This window comes from Strigops habroptila, chromosome 8, assembly GCF_004027225.2.
Source record: "Strigops habroptila isolate Jane chromosome 8, bStrHab1.2.pri, whole genome shotgun sequence".
NCBI lineage: Eukaryota > Metazoa > Chordata > Aves > Psittaciformes > Psittacidae > Strigops > Strigops habroptila.
Window position 1 is genome coordinate 8,572,909 of NC_044284.2, and position 20,950 is coordinate 8,593,858.

The following is a 20,950-nucleotide window of genomic DNA, read 5'->3' on the forward strand; positions in this document are numbered from 1 at the left end:
CCATAAGCCAGAAGCTCCAAAGTTTCTGGGATCAAAGCCCACTGCCAAACCTCAATGTTTCCCACTGACCACTGCAGACAAATATCCCCACATATAAAACTGGAAATGCTGTAAATGTGATATGATTCTACGTATGAGCTTTAGGGCACATACTGTGGCCCTGTGGATGGCAAGTTTTGGAAGCCAGGTCATAGAAAATTAAACAGACTCTATTTATTAGACAGGGCTTGGAGGACAGTGCTGCACATGAAACTAAACACAGCTCTGTCTGAGCCTCAAGGCACCCAGGCAGGAGTTTCTTCAGGTATTACAGCAAGTTTCAGAAAAATCCATCATCACAAACAGTTCTAATTATTTCCAGCCAAATGCCTGTAACCTTGGCAAAAAACAATTACTGAGCAGGCTATTGATCTAGTCAGTAAATAAATACACTTATGTCATCAGTAAGCTAGAAGCCTCCTGGGTATAAAACCAAAAATCTTAAGGACTACCAGTTATCTGACATATGATTTTAATTAGGATTTATTGATTAAGGGTTTTTAAAAACAAATGGACTTTCTTGATAAAAGGCCTAGCATAGGATTTGTGCAAAGTTAAATAACGTCTGACTTGCTATATAAAAACCTGTGACCCACATCCTAACTACTTCACTAAGGAAGTTTGCTGCTTATTCCAACAGAAGAATGCATGCAACATTTATTCTAAATACCATGAATGTTTAATGCGGAGGGAGAGGGCCTCAGCTAACGGAATCATACAGGGAGGTGATTCTCCATGCCTGGTCCTAGCCACCTAACGAAGGTTAGTGCACTGAAATGAAAATGAAAGCAAGAAAAGAAACTAAAAAGCACAAGGCCTTCTTAAATGCTAATTTTTCTAACAATTTAGACGTAAGATTAACTGTAACATCTCCTTGGAGCCTACTACAGTCTAGTGCCCTCCTGCAGTGTGGTTTTGGCAAAAGCTTAAACACTTTCTAGAAAGAATCCCACAGTTACCAGGAGGCCAGTGTCACAGGGAATACAGGTTGGTTGTATCTCCAGGATGCTTCAGCCCTAAGCTGAAGTCAGTCTAGGATTGATTCTCCATGCTCAGGGTCAACCTCAGCCATTGAGCAGACTCATTTTAGTCTTCGTGCTACTGTGGACAAGAAGGAAGCCCTTTGGGTACTGCAGATGCCAGTAAGAACTGCCTATGAATGAGAAGCCCCATCAGAACAAGCTCGCCACCATTTACATTGTTTTCCATAAAATGCCTGTTCAGAGCAAAGCTCAACTCAATGCCAACTAAATGCAGCCATATTTCTCCTGCCCTAAATTGTAACCACACACATTTACGCAGCCAAGAAGGTGGCCCTACTTCACCAGCAGCTTAGGCAATTTCCCACACAACAGATGCTCTCCCCTCCCAATTACCTGAACAACATATAACATGCTATACATACACCTCTCTCAATCTAAGTAATAGATTGTTAATCCATTGGCATTATAATATATATAAGAAAAAACAATTACTCTCTGTGAAGGAGATATTCCTTTGAATGTAACCATTTGTGTCATGATGTTTTATCCACCTGAGTCTGGAAGAATTGGCATTTCCTGAGATGCCTGTGGGGGACCTTTGTGACTCTGCTTTTTGGGTAAAACTAATCCCATCTCTTTCTTGCACACAAAAAGCAGATGCCCACCCAAATCTCTGTGCAGGTCCATTAGAACTATTTGCTACAGAAAATGTCACTGACATTTGATTTTTTGGAAGTATTTAAGGGGAAAAAAAAAAAAAGAAAAGAAAAACAAATCCCCAAACCTCTCCAGAGGTCTCCTGGTGCTCGAGTGACATAAATGTTCACTAGACCATAGCAGAGTCTCGTCTAGTTTGTTTAAGTTCAATTATGTCATTATCTGCCACAGAATTCACAAGGGACTAATAAAACGAATGGCATACCTGTATAAGGGAGAAGAGGGACTGAACAGCCCACTGACAATGCTTTGCAACAAGAAATGGGGCTGTCTGAGGTTTTGTACTTGGCTTATTACTTTGACTTTGCCAAGTGTGAACCCCTTGTCTAAATGTAACCAGAAGAGAGCAAAAACTTAAATACTGTCATTTTAATTTCCTTCCCACTGCGTAATTATAAATGAGCCTGGAAGCTGTCTTACTGTCTCTTTCCTGGTTCACCTAAAACTGTGTAAACAGTGGTGACAGTCTCTCTCATGGGCAGTGGTGCTGTAGCAGCAGAGGGGCTCTGCTGCTCTATCCTGGGGAGTAGAACTGTGGGGCAGCATCAGAGCTGGGGCCACTGACCTCTCTATAGATTCATAGAAACAGGAAAGCTGTAAGTCTGTTCAGTGTGAAGTCCAAAACTGCTTTAAAGGTAGAGAAACTGTTCTCTTTCAGAACAAGACAGAAGCTTTGATGTCTCTCACAGCAGAGAAAACCCAATAAATTTCACCTACAACACACTTCTTTTTTTTTTCAATTTTGAAACTTAAAGCACATCCCAAGGCTTAGCTGAGACCTGGTTTCTGGATGCCAAAATCTGAGACAAGCCCAGTAAAATAGGGTCTCCAATGCTTAGATAATCCAAGGCTGGGCTTAGGACTTCCGAGGCTTAGCCTCTGTCTTCCCAGTGCAGCACTGCCCAGCCATTGTGGAGTGACCCTCCGGGTTCAGACTGGGGAGCCAGGGCAGTCCTGCTCTGGGGTCAGGAGCGCTGCAGCATCCTGACTCAAGCACCAGGCTGGCATGTGGGGACCAGCAAGAGCCTATCACAAGCTGCATGGCCTCCTAGAAATTCACCGAATTCACTGCATTCCTACAGAACAACTTCAGTTTTGAAAAGCTGTTTCATTTAACAATTCCCATCTGGCTGCCCCACTGCAATATGCAGGCAAGGCAGGCTGCAAGTTCGGCTCAAGGCACACAGGCTGACTTGAAAATACAATAATAGTGCACCAAGAGATAAACCCAGCCAAAGACCTCCAAGATAACCAGTCTTGCCATAGCAGTAGGCAATTCCTAGCCCAGCCCAGAGCTTGCTGGCCAGGCATGCTGGTGATCAGCTGCCTTTCCAGAAGAGCACTGTAGTCATAAGCAGCTGTATAGTTTAAACATGACAATAATCTTGTTGATGCCAATAATATCTCTTTAATTGCCAGAAGGTGGTGTTTGGGTGCCTGAATGCTTTCTCTTGCACAGGTTTACCCTTTAAAATAATTTATATCTATTTGCTTCAAAGGGAAAACAAACAGCAAATTATAGTGCTGGGGTAATGTTTGCTAATTATCCGTGCCAATGAAATGCACCTTTGAATGGTGTGGGCTTCTGAACTGTTACATAAACCAGCATAAACCATAAATAAAAATGAACTTATTTATTAGCTCTGAAAAGGAGCTGAGGATCAAAACACAATGATTATTCTCTTCAGTCTCCAGGGCTGACTGCTGTGCAGTTGCTGAAAGATAATAAACACAGTCCTGAACTAGAAATTAGGGAGGAGTGGCCTCAAACCCAGCCCTAACAGACCAAATTTAGCCCCGAGAATTTGCACAAATAGTTTTTCAACTTCCTTGCAAACCATAGGAGCTGCCACCATCTTCCTCAATTCTATCCTGTAGGAAATGTTGGGGCATAATTACTTCAACAGAATCTCCTGGACCTGCTGCTTTTGAACCTATTAATTCTAGGCCTTGCTCAGGTGCGACAGTGCTCTTTTTGGCTTGTAACTGGTAATGGAATAGACAAAATAGTAATGAACACTTTAGATTATCTTGCAAAGAAAACCATAATCACTAAGCAGTGTGATTTTGAGTGTAAGAAGTGAGACAGAAGACAGGCAAAAAAGAGTGGGCTGAGGAACATGAGTCATGACAAAACAGAGGGCAGCCTTGGTAAGCTCGGTGGCAACAGCCCAGCCCAAGCCCCACAGAGCAACCTTACGGTACCCCCCCAGTGATTCTTCGCTGCTGCGAGAGGAAGAGAAATCACTGCTGCTGGCTAAAACTGGCTGTGAGACTCCTGTCCTGGGTGTGCATCCACTGTGCGCAGAAAGGGGAACTCCTGCTCCTCCCTGCAATCAGTCACCTAAATCATGATCTACCCCAAAATGAACAAGAACCTAAGAGGTGGCCATAATGCATTACATCAAGAGGAGAGAACAGGTGGTGGTGGGGGAAGAACAATGATTTTTACTTGATTCTGAAATAAGAACAGAATAGTTCTTTGATTACTACTAGTGCTAGGATTTCTATTTGGATGATTTCCCTCATCTCTGTAATGGGCAAGAGGCAGGAGAGAGAAGAGAGAAAAAAGATAAAAACCCCAAGCACAGGCTGATCTAGCCATCTGAAAGCTCTAAGTAATCAGATGGCCATCCTTCCGTACAAGTGTGAGGGGAAATCATGTCTTTACCTTTCTTTTTCTTTTTACGTTGTAGGGCTTTTTTCCTTTGTTGTAGACGACTGGTTCCCCCTGCCCCTTAAATCACATATTTATGGTTTTTTTCCAAATAGCTAAAAGACCCAGTATTTAAAAATAAAAGAAAGTTTGGATACTCAGGGTGATTAATAACACAAGGTTCCACAGGCTTTGCTACTGAACATTTGAATTACAAAAAAGCTATTAAAAAAAGTACTAAAGCATCTTAATAACAAACTTCTTTTCAGCAGTAAGTTACACAACAGCTTTACTATTTTCTCCCTCTATTAGTCTCTGGGTCTTAGACAGATTTTAGTGCAAGTGAAAGAGCACAAAGTGCCCGTGTAACATCAAGGGGAAGTCTGATGCTGTATGTAAATAATGAGCTTTCTTCTATTTTAGACTGCAATGAAGAAACTGTTACAGAACTTCTGTTCACATTTAGAATGGGTAAATGTGAAGACTACGGACTCAAATTCATCCCTGGGCAGAGGAGGCAAGCACACAGTCTGTGCCCACATGAGACTAAGTTTAGGGGTACGGGTAACATTGAATCACACAAAAGTCACTAACAGCCCTGAGTTGCGATTTTGTTCAACCTTTGATTTTTAAAGTTTTCATTTATTTTCTATCAACATCATCCTGTTTCCAATAATAAACTTCTTAGGCAATGTTACTGACTGTGGTCCTTTCATTGCCTTCCAATGGAAATAGGCTGGGTATGGGGGCACGATGCCTGACTGAGGCATGCTTTCAGGGTAATCCAACGGCCGCAGCTCTTTGCCTGAGCAATAGATTCCTGTCCCCATCTACCTGAATGACAGGATTTTACAGAAAAGGTGAAACCTGGGTGAAGAAATGATGTCCAAGGAGACAGATATCACTGCAGACCTACCCACAGAAAAGAGGAGTTACACAGAACCTTCCTCTCTATGGTACCAGTCTTGCTCCCAGGCAGGTCTGATGAAGACTGCACAAGACCTGCAGAAATATTTAGTCCCAGGTTTGGTGTTTTTTTGCCTTTCTTTTAAGTACAAATTAAACCCCAACCATACTTTGATGTTGACTGAACTTTACGTTTGTTTAATGATCTGAAAGTTTGTTCAATCCCTCCATTTGCTGCTTGTTAACCAAGAGCAGCACTACTATTTACTTTTACAGCTGCCAACCAAACTGGCTTTAATAACTACCTGCCGTAGTCCTGTCTCCCTCCCTCCCATCAGAGCCTGTTCCTTATCAAGAACACTCTTTCATCAAGTGCATTATTGGCTAAAAATAACAAACAGACTTAAGAGCCCATTTTCCACCAAACAAACATCTTTTTTCAATATATAAAATTTTCCATCTGTCTCTTTTAAGAGACATCTTTTTTTCTTCCACCCTCCTCATTTTGTATCCTTCACAAACGTCTTGCCAGCATTTGGTGGCCAAGGAACATGTGCTGCTCCAGTGAATGAGAAGGACATGAAGTCCAGCTTATTCCCTAAACAACATGGTCTGTTCAGAACTCATTGTGCCCACTTGCCAATTCCAGGCGCTCCAGCTGAGCCACCAGACTGAAGGACCCACACACTGAACCACACACATGCAGCCAGATTGTGGAGTAAAGTTCATTAAATTCCACCACAAACTCCAGGGCTAAGGTACATTTTCATCACCCGCTTATTTTCCTGTATGAGCCTTAATGTGAACGTGCTTCATTGTAAGAACAGGTGAAAAAAAGACCTGGAGTCTGAAAGGTTTGAGCCCTGGCTTCCAACTTTTTCACTGTTGTCATTATAACATAAAGAAATCTAAGGATGAATGGATGGTCATCCAGATGCCCAAGGTCCTAGCTGTGCCATTGGGTGATATAAACACTTCCCAAAAGACCTATTTTAAGAGCTATTGGGAGGTTTGCCATGTTCTAACCAAACTGCTTTTTTATTCCCTTAGAAAACTCCAGCTTCCTTCTAGCCTCAAATCACAAAATTGCTGCAGCAGTCTGCAGAGGCTTTTAAAAGAAAATCTTACCTTTGGATGGAGAAAGAGGAGATAAAGGAGAAAACTGTTCCCATGGGATAGCTTGGCCTTACAAGCTTACTGAATGTTTTGGTTATGTTGGGACATCCTTCTTTCCTTTTAAAAAGCGAGGATGACATTCTGGTTTTGCCAAGGTCAGTGAGCGGCTTACCATTACGATTCAGAAGGGTTGGACTGAGCCAGTCACTTGCTCTTTTCAAAGAGATCGCTACATGAACTTTGATTGAAAGAAATAAAAGGAAAGGATAGGTGATTGTGGTGGTACATCCCTCCCTCTCTCTCCTGGACCCACCTGCTTTCCCAAGAATTCCTGTCAGCCTCTGCATAAATGCAAGGAGTTGGATGGCTTGGCACCCCCTGACCATTAACTCTAATCACCTCACAAGGGCAGGAAGGACCACACAGATAACAGGAAGGGCTGGATACTCCCTCACCATATCAGGAGTCCTTTGCAGATTCCCTGACAAAGATTTGAGGCCAGGATGAAAATTTACACTGACTAAAGCAAATCATCTTACAACTCTATAAATAGGGGTCCCAAGAGAAAGTCTCTTTGAGCTCTCCTGGACCACAGCGAGCTGTGACCACATATCTCCTTCTGAGTGGGATGCCCCTCAGAGCCCATAAACTCTCAAGTTTATAAAATAGGGGAATTATCTGCCTGGGTTGTTACTGTTGCTCACTGACACCCAAGCCTTCACCCACTGAGGAATGCTGAGAAAGCTGATGTGAGTATAGTATTAGTATATTCCTTTTCATTGCACACGAGGGAAATTTTTAACATACATATATGTATGTATGTATATACATCTATATATCCATATATCTCCATCTTAGTGTGCTGTGTTAGTTTAGATACTTAATTGTAAGTGCATGTATATTAACTGCAGTAATCAAATGTTGTGATTCATTTTAACAATACAAACCACTGCTAAGTTACATTTGTAATCCTTTAGCCGTAAACCGCTGGCCAGGTCTGAGACTAAGACTGGACCCAGCCACGCTTAAGTTCCTCTCCGAGAGTAAGTTTGGAAAGCAAGGGGGTCTAGTCTGAACCTTGTGACTCAATGGGAGGATCTCCCTTATTCCTTTGTATTTTTGGTTTCTATAAGCATTATTTCAATTCGATTCTGTATTAATCCCTTTAATCCAATTCTGTATAAATCACAATTCTGACACAATCTCTTTTGGTATGTAATAGAGTGGACCTCACCATTGAATTCTGCTGAATCACACATCTATAAATTTCTATTAAAATTACTGCTGTTACTATCTCTATGCCCACTAACACCATCACTGTAAGTGGACCTCCTTTATTTTAACTCCCTGAGGCAATCTGGGGAGACTCCTCTCCCCAGGAAAGTCTTCTGAATATTACTTGACATTCTGCCTCATGATCCAAGCAGGCCTCCTGTAAATCCCAGCCATTATTTTTAACACCTTGTCCAAAGAACCAGCTTCCAGCTGCTTACAGCCATAATCCTGTCACTGAGTTTTAATAACACATTTGCCACAACAGCTATTGATCTCATAGCTGCAGGAATGGCAGCTACGTGCTTGATGAAACATAAGATGTAACCCTTAGACTGTTTACATACAAGAGGGGCTGTCTTTATGCCCAGTCAGGATCCTGATTATTTTCAGACTATTACACTTACATTCGCCCTGTTCTGAGCTCAGGACCTCATGTCTTTCACAAAGGCAATCACCACCCAGAGATGCAGCCTCCATCAGAGATGCAGAATCCACTGCACCCCTCAGTAGACTGTCCCAGTCATTCTCACTCTAAAAATCATTTATAATGGATTTTTATCTGAATTTAGCTTCCAACCTTTACTGCAAGACCAAAAAGTTTATTGGCAGGTGGTATTCTCCCTCATTTCAACATGTTTGTGCATTGTAATAAGGTCGTTTCTCAGTTTTCTTTTTGACAAGCTAGATGATCACTTCATTTACTTACATTTAAGTCTCATGTAGCAATGACTCTCTTCTAATCCACTGGCACTTTTACATGGTTATAACTATATCCACATAGAAGACTGCCCTGAAAAAATTACCATAGGGAAGATCAATGTCTCCCCTTCCCTGCTGATCCCTACTAGTCCAAAACTGGAAGTAAAACGATTCCACATAGGACTCAAATCTGGACTTGTCTCTGATTTTCACTTGAATTTGTTAAGCTTTCAGGTATTTTGTACCTGCTTTGTCTAAAAAGGAAAGTACAGGGTGTCTTTTCACCCAAATGAATACTTATTTAACAGATTACTTGAGTTCAAAACGAGATTTAAAGTAGCTCCTGGCTGTAGAACCTATGTAAAATTCTCCCAACTTATGTTCAGGGAAGGGAAATACCCTGCTGGATCAGCTTCACATTTTTATTCAAAGGAACCTGAAATACATTTTTCAGCTTTCCAGAACTATTTTCTGCTGCTGCTGCTGCTAATGCTTTCCAAGACCCAATGCAATTACTTGTTAATAAAAACATGTTTTAATATGCTGGCAGAAAAATTGATACCATTTCCATTCTCTGCCTTAAAACAAATGAAATGTAGGAAGGAATTGAGCTGTCTCGTTTCTGAAATGGGTATCAGATAGTTTTTAAAGCTCAGATCATTACCAAGTGTAATTTTCATATAACAAGTTTAACTCTGACCTTGTGCTATTAATTCTGTGGTGCTAACTTTGTAGGGGAATGTATTACTTACCAAAAGCTAAAGAAAAAAAAGGAATACTGTTCCAAAATCTTCTGGTCTTCTCCCTGATCAAAGTGAATAAAATCTAGTTCGTCATCATGGATTACATTTGTGCAAAACCAGTAAGTTGCGCCTACTGTAATAAGGCTGTATAATAAGAGAATATGAATGACATGAGCTGACTCTCACCATTTGTGTTTAACCAGCTAAGAGGCCTCTTAACAAATGGCTGCATTGTTCCACTGTATGAATGTTGAAGCTGTGTTTCATCTTTGTTCACACCCATTTATCCGTTCTTAATGGGACCAAGCAGCTTTCAGATGAGCAAAAAGCCAGTCTTCCCAGTGGCTGTTAGAGGGCAAACCACTTTTTCCCCACCTTCCCCCCCCTCCCCCCAGTGCATCAGGCTTAATAGAGGTTAAACAAAAACCAGACCAGACTGAAATTTTCAATTTTCAGTTATTCTTGATGCTATTAAACCTGGAAAAACTGTTGATACGGCATCTATCTTTTCTCCTTGGTATAGGGAGAGCAAGGTTAAGTTCCTGCCTCTGCTTGAGGGAAAAGGAAGACACATTTACCAGGAAGCTCTTCCGACAGTTTCAGGACTTAGGTCTTGCAGGAAGGAGAGGTGAGGCTCTCCTCAGTTTTGACATTGCTGACATAGGAAAGAGAATGGCTTTCTAGCCTCATGCTTAAGACTCTCAAGCAGTGCTATGGGATACCACCACCCTATGTTAACATTTAACTTCTAGTGAATGAAATAGTATCTACAAGTGATTGAAAATACAACCAGCTCACGATACCTTATGGTTTGGTCTCTAGTTTATGTGAAATAGCTGTTCATATTCACTCAGAGAAGGAAACCGAACTTAGACCTCTCACTTTTGAATGGAGTATTTGGATAAGGAGAGCCTGAAACACCATTTTCTGGGCCTGAGCAGCCCAAATGGGGAAAGAATTATTCAATCTGCAAGAGATGTGGAGAAGGGCTCTTAGAATAACGAGCTGTGGAGAGGTCAGCTGATAAGAGAGGACCCAAATAAGGCTCATGTAACCTTGGCAAAGCCAAACTGAACTCGCTGCCAGTAAATCCAACATAGGGACTGGGAAAGCAGGAAGGCAATCATAAGGGGAAGAGCTATCTATGCCTAAAGGACAACACTGACAAGAATAAGTAAGTATGAATAAACCACTGATAAATTCAAGCTTGAAACTAGATTTTTCTTGAATGGAAGGAGGAACCTATTTTGTTTTAAGATGATGCCCAATAAACTTACAGATGGGATTAGAAGGGATTGATGGCAGTAGCAGAGGGCTATGCATGATGAGCCAGAAGGTCCACCATAGATGCCTGTTTCTGGGTTGCAGCAGCACCACTGGAGAATATTTTGAGGTGTAAGCTCTGGGATGGGAGTTTGCCAGTTTGTTTTCTTAGAGAGCGCCTGGTTGACGTTAGATACGTGCCAAGATTTAAAGAAAACCTTCAAATCTAATACCTGCAGTATAACAGCTATGCCCAGTTTTCAAAAGCAGAGAACTAATTTGAAAATCTGATCCCTTTTCAAGGCCTATAAAGATATGTACCATACAGAAATCTGAGTCCTTATGTTTGCTTTGCATCATTTTCCCTAGAAATAGGGACAGAAATGATTATTATGTCTGCCTTCATAGTTGTCAACTCTGTGGTACAGTAACTAATTCTTACTCAAACTAGAGTCTTCAAATAGTGGGACATATAGGTAGGACTCTCACATGGGTTCCTCAGTTACTACTGTTATTCTAATATAAAACACACGCATATATATACATGTGCATTTAACGATATATACTAACAACTATCTCCCTTTCCTAGGTAGCCCTCTTACAGGGCCAGAGTACTTCCAAACCAGGAAGAAGTAAATTCAAATAAATTGTGTAAATCATAGAAGAAATTAAAAGGTTTTTCTTCAGCAAAGAATATGTGGTGGGTCCCCTTGTTCAGTTCCACCTCTATGTGCAGTGTAAGTATTGTAATAATATCAGTACATAGCCCTGCATGAATACCAGCTGCTGCACAGGCTGCCAGCTCACCCTCCTGCCACATTAGCCTTCAGTTAATGTCAGGAAGTGGATTTATGATGGTCAGAATTCTGGCCACTGCAGTTAAGCTGGTTTTGCCCCAGTGATACTTTTTTCTCCCAGTGTGCTCTGCCAGGTTTGAGCCAGCTTTTTTTCTTTAATGCTTTTCCTTGTAAGCTTTCAATTATGAATGTGCAGAACTTAAATTAGGAATTGGGAAAACCTCTTAATATAAAGCATTTCCAAGAAAGAATTTATAAAAACCTGCAATGCTCTACATAGATGGTTCAGAAGAGAAGTAATCAACCAGCTCCATAAATGTCAAGGGGAAGATTAGCCTTTACTTCTGATGAATCCAATTCAGCAGCCACATTAAAAAGTGCCTTTGAATGTGGAACTAAAAGGCCTATTTCCTGCTCTAACAAAGTCTTTGACTTTCCCGTAAGTAGCTGCAAGTCTGCCTCATGCAAAGATCTGATTTAAATATTATAAAATGAAACCAAATAACACCACCATCCAAAAGCAAAACCAAACACCCTGATCTAAAAAGTTGAAACACCTTTGAAGACCATCTCCCCCTTGCTGAAGTTAATAGAAGGGGGGTCCGGCTGAGTGTTTTAGGTTAGCAGTTACAGAAAGAGGATTTTTACTTTGATTATTTGTTTGGATTAGAAGATTAGAACACTGACTTTGAAAAGCTGTTCAGACACAGCCTAACTCTGAATGTCACTTAGCTTGATGTGGATATTTTTTGCTATTTACTAATGCGAAGAGCTAAAGCAGAGCTCTATTACCTTAGATGCTCCACACAAGTACAAACAATAAGCAAATACAGACAATAAGCACAATAGATTTCTTGCCACATTTGGTCAAAAGCCTCCCTAATACATCTAAACAAACATGTTTGATAAGAATTTAACAGAGGAATTTCAGTCAACCAAACTACTCTCTTGGAGCAGTAGGCACTGAAATACTGTCTTGGTTCAAGAGCACAATAGAGTACATAGTTTACTGCAGTAAATGCTCCCACACAATCCACAAGACATTTATAATTATTTAAGTGGACTTTGGAGCCAGACATAAGTCAGGTAAGATTCACTGTGGTCCCTGAAGATAGCAGCCTGCACATTTGGCTTTGTGGCCACATGAGAGACAAGTTCATAGGCAGAAATCAGAAAGTAGCAGTGCGGTCTGCAGCTGGCTACCTTTGCATGCACTAACATGTGCACTGCAGAATAAAAGCTCCTTTGTAGACTGAAATACTTGATCTACCACTTCTTTCAGATATGGATTTAATGCAGAGAGCAAAATTTTTTAAAGATTAGAGAACTTCTTGAGAAAATATCAGTCTGAGTGTAAGTACACATCTTACCAGTGTCAGGGGACTGATCCGCAAAGATGATTCGGAAGCCACAGGCATCAACAGAGGCAGTGTCCTCCCCAAACTGGTGCAGTCCCGTTGTGCCCAAGCAAGAAGGGCAGTGGGCTGGATGCTGGGTACAAGGGTCAGCCAAGAGTCCCATGAACATCAGACAAGTCCATAGCAATAAGGTAGGTCCAAAGTCATCTGCACGACATCAGAGCTGATCTTGTGGACAAGCAGACAAAAGTCAGGGCAGAGGAAGAGGATGAAGAAGGTGGAACACTTGGTGTGTATCTGCAACATGACAGCAGGGAAGTAAAGGCCTTCAGATGCTTTTTCTCAGGATAGTGAGTATATCAGTGCTTTCCATATTTCAGGTTTCTGGTGGTATCCATGGTGGAAATCAATTGAACTGCTGCAGAAAGGCATGAGTGTTCTGGAAAAACAAAAAGCAAACAAGAAACCCCCCATAAATTGTATGAAATGGTTTTGTTTCCTTTTAAAACATGATTTCTTTTTAAAAACACAAGTAAATTAATATTACAGCATATTTTTTCAGTTAGGATTACACAACAGCTCTGGTATTTACAGGAAGCAGAGACCCAAGAAACAAGCTCCTGTTTCCTGTTCGCATGTAAAACCAAAGGAAAGGAAAACATGCAATGATGAAAGATGTATAAACTACTTGAGCGAGATTTCCATGGGAAGCTCTTGAAAACCCAATCTTCTTTTGAAGTGCAGGTATTTCAATGCACACAAACATTACTAAGCTCTTCATTTGCCCTGTTAACAGTGAGACAGTAATTTCGCAGTCTGTCAAATGCAGGAGCAAACAAAACCAAACTGCTCATTGAAACAATAGAGGAATGGATTGTGAACATCACCACTGATTTTTGGCCTCTTGTGTTTGTCTTTACATGATCCAAAACTGTCAGACATTAATAGAAGATCACTTCTTGCCAAGATATTGAACTAAGACATAAGGAAATCAGAGCTTCTGTTCTGTCTGTGGGATAGCAGAAACATGTGCAAGATTCTCTGGAAGACTAAAACTGGCTTATTGAAGTTAATGGGCACCATTAACTGGGCTCCACAAAAGCAACACCCTACAGGAATCTTTAACTTCTACAGGAATCTCTAACTCCAGGAACACAGAGTATATACCAGAAGTCAGCATGGACACGCATGTGCACCTCCAGCAGATCCACCAACACCAATTGCTACTTCATTTTTAACACATCTCTGAACTGTTCTAGTTTGGTAAATGCCTCTCCCCCAGAGCCTTCACCAGTCTTGACTACTGTGTGGGAAGATTGTTTAAGCCTTTTTATTTACAGCCATTACTACTTTTTTGTACCACCTGTGTGAGCCCTGAGAAGTGAGTCCTGCCTTCTTCTGGCATCATGACTCCCATGAAAAGCTTCATTCCTTTCCTAGCATTAGCTACCATTTACTCACAGCATAGAGGCTTAGCAAAGAAGGGTTAATTTTCCAGGACTATTTTTGTGTCAAGCAAGTCAGTCAAGTGTCAAACGAACCTCTGACAGAATCTTGAAATTAGATTCACAATGCATTAGAGTAGATTCACAACTCATTAAATTTAAATATAGAAATTTCTCTCAAAAAAATCCCTTGAGCCAAGAGAGGTCATTGTTGGAAACCATAAGTAATGTAGCAAAACGGAAGAACGTCACAGAGAGTGAATGGTCCTTGGCAGCTGTTTAATGGTGCTCCTCCGCTGTAGCACTCAAGGCTGACCAGCATTGATTTTGCTTCTGATGTATCACTCCCTTTGGTCTGTCAGCCTCTGAGCCCCCTTAGCCTGTGGCAGAGCTAACTGAGATTCACTCACTGGCTCCCACAAAACAGGCCAGAAAGTTAAATTTTGTTAAAATATTCAGCCTCAGCATGGAAGGTCCTTTGAGGTTAAGTTCTTCCTTTTCAAAATGAAAGCCATAGAGAACCAGAAGGAGAATTGTACAGTGGGACACCCAGATCTAAATATGAGTAAATTAACTCTGGAGCACAGCAGGCAGCAATGTGCAGCTGCAGGAGGCCTAAACAGGGAGTTTGCAGCCTGTTGTGCAATGCTTTGCCTGCATCCTGCATGTCCTCAGTCCCTGCTCCAGGACAGTGTCCATGTGGCTCCTGTGTCTGGAAGGGCGGTGAATGGGAAGAAGTTTCTTTTCTTTTGGACTCTTCCTTTTAATTTATGTCTTTATAACCTGTTTCTAACATTTCCAACTGGTTTCTTAGCCCAGATTCTGAGAGCAGAATCTACTGTTTTATTCCACATATACTGGGTGATCTGCAACCTCAGAATGCACCAGCTTTTCCCCGCTCAAGGCTTCCTTTTTATTAGAACAGTTTCCTTCCTGGGAAGAATACCTGGCAATATTGGCAACAAAAAAGGGGTTTTGGAGAACAAGGTGGCTTCTAGGTCAAAACAACAATTTGAGCTCATGATGCTCTAGAGGCAAGTAAAAAAATACCCATTTTTTCCTCATCTATTTTTTGAGGAGGAATTTCCATTTGCTGGTGAAGTTTTTTAATATCACCATATAGAACATGAGAAAGAGGGGTGCTTCTGGTATAAAAAGAAAGAAATCAGCAGAAGAGGGCACTGCAGCTGCCACCATGGGCAGACTGGAGGGAATGCAACAGACTAACAGAACAAAACTGGAACCAAGGAAGAAATGCAGATGAGACATTTGAGTTTGATGCAATGAGAAAGGAGGCGATATGAGAGAAATCCTCTGAAAGGAGGTGGTGGGATGGTGTGGTATGTTTGGTAGCTGCTGGAAGAGATGCAAGAAGAGGAGAGGGAATTGGGCCAAGCTGGAACTCTAGCTTTTAGCAACTGCTATAGAGGAAGAAAAGGCACCGAAGTAGCAAAAGGAGATGCAGCTGCATTGGCATTGTATTTCCTTCCCAGACTGGAAGAGCAACCTTCAAAGTTATTGACTAAACTTATATTAATAAAAACATCATCAGCTTTTCTATTTTTGTCAGGTGTATTTTCAACTTACGAGATCAAAGATTTTTTCAAAGGCAATGAAGAAAGTTGTTAAAGAAATATTTAAAGACAACACATCAAAGTAAAAGACATTTTCGAAAACTGGCTACGGGAAACAGTCAAATTTGAATCAGAGCAGCCTTTCAGGTGAGTTTGCATTACAGCTGACTTTTGTTCAATACATTCAAAGACTACACGTGAATCAGGCATTTGCCAGCTCAGACCTGGGCTTTGCTTTGCAAAAGAGAACACCCCTTGCCAGCAGCACTTTTGCAAGGAGTCTGGCAGCTAGCCATATTACAGGAATCTGACAACAAAAATCACTCCTTGTGTACTCTTACATTTTAGCTTTCATCACCACTACAAAAGCTTAAGAGCTTAACCCACCTTTATCAGCAACCACCAGCCTTTCTGATCAAGAAGTGTACCTTAACCAATGGAATTTGCCACTCTTGTTTGTCGGTACCTTAATACAAAAGTATCCCGCTGAATCCCACATTGGACATCTCCCTGAGTTCTTTTACTTAATATGTCAGAATTTGGTCCTAAAACAAACAATAGCACACCATATCATACAAATTGTTACTGTCACTGCTCAGTCAACTGCCTTCATTTATTTTCTTAAATTGTGTTTTAAAACCTAGATGTCAAGAGCTATTCTCCTATGTCCATGGCTTCATTGAAAATGGAGGCCTCACATTACAGTATTAGATCCATACTCTTTGGCTCCATTCTTAGCCTTATGTGTCTGCACAGCCTCAAAATGTCCATGTGTGTCAATCTGCTTTGTGGGATCCATCTTTGCTGGTCAAGTCTCTAATCTTTACACTTGTTCGTAAAGCTCAGTAGAGCCCATTAAGCTCCTGATGTCCACTTCAAACACAATGTTGTTGCTAATCCTATCCCGATTCAAATCACAGTGCCATACATGCCTCCTTTCTTTAGCAGAGTAAGCCAGAGGGCAGGCTGAAAACCAAACCTGGTGCATGCCTTGACTCAGTTCTGGGAATCCAAGGTGCAAAAGGAAGACTGAGCTTTGCTATCTACAAATCCTAGTTGTCCTGATACCTAAGTAGACCTTCCAGAAAAAAATGCATGGTTAACTTTGTTGGCCTAACATTACACTGCCACTAAGACAGAAAGGCTGTGCATGGATGAGATAGATAGGATAGTAGAGTGAGCTGTTAGTCTTCTTAATCTGCACCACAGCGAGTCATGGACCTGAGTCTCCTTTCACTTGTGTTAGAACATGTGTATTTCTACTCAGTGAGGACATTTTAGTTTGTTCATGCACTTCAGCCTGCCTGGAAGGCAGAGCAGCTGTAGCTGCAGAGCCAAGGCTGCCACCTCAGGCACTCTCTGTTCTGCAAGCATTGGCAGTCTGCCTTCAGCTCCCATTTCCCAAAAGGAGCATAAAGTCTTTGTTTTACATTCAAGGAGGTGAAATTGCAATAAACAGAACATGAAGACGAGGGACATGCCAACAGAGCCTTTTGGGCCAAAGTTGGATGCTGAACAATTAGGTGTTTTAGAAGTTTATAAAGGAACATTAACGGAGCCGGGGGTGGGGGGGGGGGTGGGAAATGAAGTATTTAATTGTCTCTGGCTTGATGACCCAGTCCTCATTAGCAGGGATTCCTGTACCAGAGAGGTACTTGCTACCATAGTACTGAGAATACCACATGCACGTACATCTGTGGAATAAGATGAAGGTGTGTCAGGGCATGCAAAGCAGCATGAGCAGCTGCACAGGCTCTGCAGCCTCTTTAAAGGACTGGTTTCAAACTGGCTTCTCAGGAGGGACAGATCCACGCGAGTTTCTAAGATGTGAAAAAGTAGAGACTTCACATGTCCAACAGCTCTGGCATAATATAGTTGAACACCTTTAAGTATCTGAACACACTAAAAATCGGCTGTAAAAGCTTGTAACTCAGAGACAATGTACCATGAACACAGTGGGGTTTCATGCCAATCCTTCAAATGTTACTTTTTAGTTTATGCATCATTACAGACAGCTTAAAAAGGTTTTACAGAAATATATGTTTCAGTCTTGAGATGCTAGTAGTGAACTATTGAAAGAATGATGAGATACGAGACCTCTTGGATGCTTTAGTATCATTTAGAGAGGACATAAAACAACACTGTGAGCCTTAGAGGGTTTTGGAGATTAACTAACTGGCATTTGCAAGGTAGGGCAGAAATCTGCTGTGGTAAGCACAGGTTTTGCCAACACTTATTTCATACAGAAAGGCAGTTGTTGCTATTTCAGATTAGACAAAGCTATCTGCATTAAATGCAACCAACTATATTTTTGGGTGGGAAACACCCACATAGGAAATTGGGATACTTTTTAAAGTATCAAAATACATACAAATGAAAGGGGTAATCCCGGCTCTTAAGAGCCCCCAGAGTAAAGATGGCATTACTGAATGAGACCAAAGGTCCCTCTAGCCCAGTACCCCTGGGCAGATGTTAAGGTGAGTGATAGCACATGGGGATACTTTGCCCGGCATTTCCTCCACCCTTCAAGCCCAAGTGAGCAATAACACTGCCAACAGGCCACTGCTGCCTTCCCACTGGTGTGTTATTCTGTATGAATGGTAGCTATAAAAGTGTCTGAAGGTACTAGGCACTGAATCTTTTTAGAGAGCAAGGACAGGATTAATGCACTCATGATGAAGTGATTCCTCCCCCACCCGCCAGTGGTATTTCAGCAGCACCTGCCAGCTGATCTGGAAGTACAGATAATTTTGGGTGCCAAACAGCAGTCTTCTGACACCATCATATTTTTCTTCAGTGCTTATACAGCTTTCTAAGAACTAACTCACTTAAAGCACAGAAGTGCTATGGGCTTTATTTTCCCTTCCCAGTAAGGAAGACGCTCTTTCTTCATCTACTCAACCGGTGGCCCAAATGCTAACCACAGAATCATAGAATAGTTCGGGTTGGAAAGGACCTTAAGATCATCTAGTTCCACCCCCCCCCCACCATTGGCAGGGACACCTCATGAAGTTCTCTGCGTTGGTTACGACTGTGGGGGTTCATGGTATTTTATCCCCCCCTGCAACTGACACTACAGCACTTGTCTACCTCATGCTAAACCTTGTTGCTGATATTCTGGAATATACCTGGTCCACCACATGTGTTTTATTCATGGCTCTGGAAAAATCCTGATGCAGAACTTCGGTCAACAGAGTTATTAATACACAAAGGTAGATGGCAAGGTTGAAAGCCAGTCTGAATTTATCAAAGCAGAAAGTGAAACAAAAAGATTCCCCAGCAAAATGCCACTGACATTTATATTAAAGGGGGGAATAAGGCCCAGATCTGACATTTAAAAATAATGCCACCTCTGTAAAACCTAAAGCTCATTTTTTACAGGCAGTGGGAAAGCTTCAAGGCAACTCCCCTTTTGTCTTTAATTGTGCAGCCTTTCACCATAAAGGATTTACTTTCCTGCCTTTTCACATTCTTTAAAAGTGATATTGAAGAGTGGCTATGCAAAAGGCAATGCAGCACGAATTGAGCTGAAAAGATCTCAGCACAGGTAGCAGAACATCCCATTTGATCCCTTTGGTGCTTATTTTAATAACATTTATCATGATGAACTCTTAAGTCATTACAGAGCGTGAAATATGCAGTGCCGTGCTTTGCCATTTAACATACAATTTATCTCCTTATTGCTGTGATGAAGACATTATTACTTTTTTTTTTAAAGAACTTATCAGGCAGGTTCAGCCACATACCACTGATTTTATTTCAAAACTCTGCACAATAGTCATAATCAGGAACTGATGCCTAATTTTTGTTCTTCATTACTAAGAAAAAACTGCAACAAACCAAGCCACATGTCAAAACTGCTAATCAACAAAGTTATCTGCAGGGAAAAGGTAGGGAAAGGAAACCTCACTTACCAAAGACCTTGTTCCCAGGCTTTTTGTCTCTCCTCATCTGGTTGAATACTTCACAAACCCACAAGGTAAAGGATAAAGGATATTTCTTTAGATGTTAAGGTCAGAAGGGGCACTCCTCTGACATACTATATACAGGACAAAGAACTTCACCATGTCCTATCTGTATCAGACCTATCCATTCGTGATTGACCTAGAACATGTTGCTCATCTCATCTTGATCTGAAGTGACTATAGTACTTATTTCACCACCAAATAAATCACTAATTTCTCTCATTGTGCAAGTGGTGCAAGTACTTTCACTTCATTTTCAGCTACTGGACTTGGGGGAGGGGGGGGGAAAACAAAAAGCCCTTGGTCAGAAATCTCTTAACATGTAGGTACTTGCAAGCATCCTGCCTCTAAGCCTACCTTGGCAAATGCCAAGACTAATGTCCTTTAATGTCTCACTGAAAAGTTTGTTTCGAAGTCCTCTGCAGAGGAGAGCTGAGGGTACTGCTTCATGTTTCTTTAAGCACTGTAATCCCACGATCATTCTTTTTTAATATTGCTTTTAGTGTGACTCACCCAGGGAGAGAACCAAATATACTAAGAAAAAGATGTGTACCTCAGCAGGTTTTCAATCCACTTATACAGGGGGAAACAGTGGTGGCAGCAAGAAACAATCAGACCAGAAAATGAAAGATGAGCAGGAGTCGCAGCTCATCAGCTGCTTAGACTTCATGCATTTTGTAGGCTTAGTAAGAGAGGGAAGATTTGAGAAGTGTAACAAACACAAGTTCAAAGTGTTATTAGCATGTTTGTCCACAGATTGCCTCTTTCCTGATTTTGATGCTCACCTTTCAAACAAACTGAGCACCAAACGATGAAAAGAACAACATGAACTACGCAAGCACACTAACAAGTCCTACCTACACCACAGCACAATGTGACTACAGGGTGCAGCACTGTCCTGCTCCAGGGATCAGTGGCTGTATACAGCCCAGAAAAGCAGTGTAAGAAACAATTCTTAATTAAATGCGTAGAAATTGCATTTATTCCTCCTCCCAGTTAAAACACAACAGGCTTTAAGCACACACTCCTTTACCAGCTTTTAACCATCACACTCTTCCCTCCTCCCCCCCCCCCCCCCCCCCCCCCCCGGGGATATTTAAGAAATATAAACTTTAGTTATAACTTCTTCTATTGGCAGCTAAATAGTTGGGGAAAAAACCCAACTCCAGTATTAGTTTCCTTTTTGCACACTTGTTCTCACTCAAGGGTACTTCAGAAACTATTCTATTTGTCACAGTACAGTAACCCAGCACTTTGGGAATCATAATGTATCATTTCATAGCTTTGGTGGATAAATAGCTATAATTTCCATTAGTCCTCCTTGTGTAAGCTTTCCTATTGAAACAAGAGTCAAAGCAGAGCATGAGCCTCTCTGTCACTGAAACTATGGCTTTTCATTGCTAACTGGTAAGAA

The 20,950-nt window shown here is 41.4% G+C and overlaps 1 long non-coding RNA gene across 1 annotated transcript in view; it reads right to left on the minus strand.

Annotated features, from left to right (window-relative positions):
* LOC115612022 overlaps nucleotides 1-12,813 on the minus strand; it is a 72,911-nt gene extending 60,098 nt beyond the window's left edge. Inside the window, exon 1 of the long non-coding RNA XR_003992853.1 lies at nucleotides 12,565-12,813. This is a non-coding gene — a long non-coding RNA (uncharacterized LOC115612022). The remainder of the gene's footprint in view (nucleotides 1-12,564) is intronic.
* Between the last annotated feature and the right edge of the window lie 8,137 nt (nucleotides 12,814-20,950).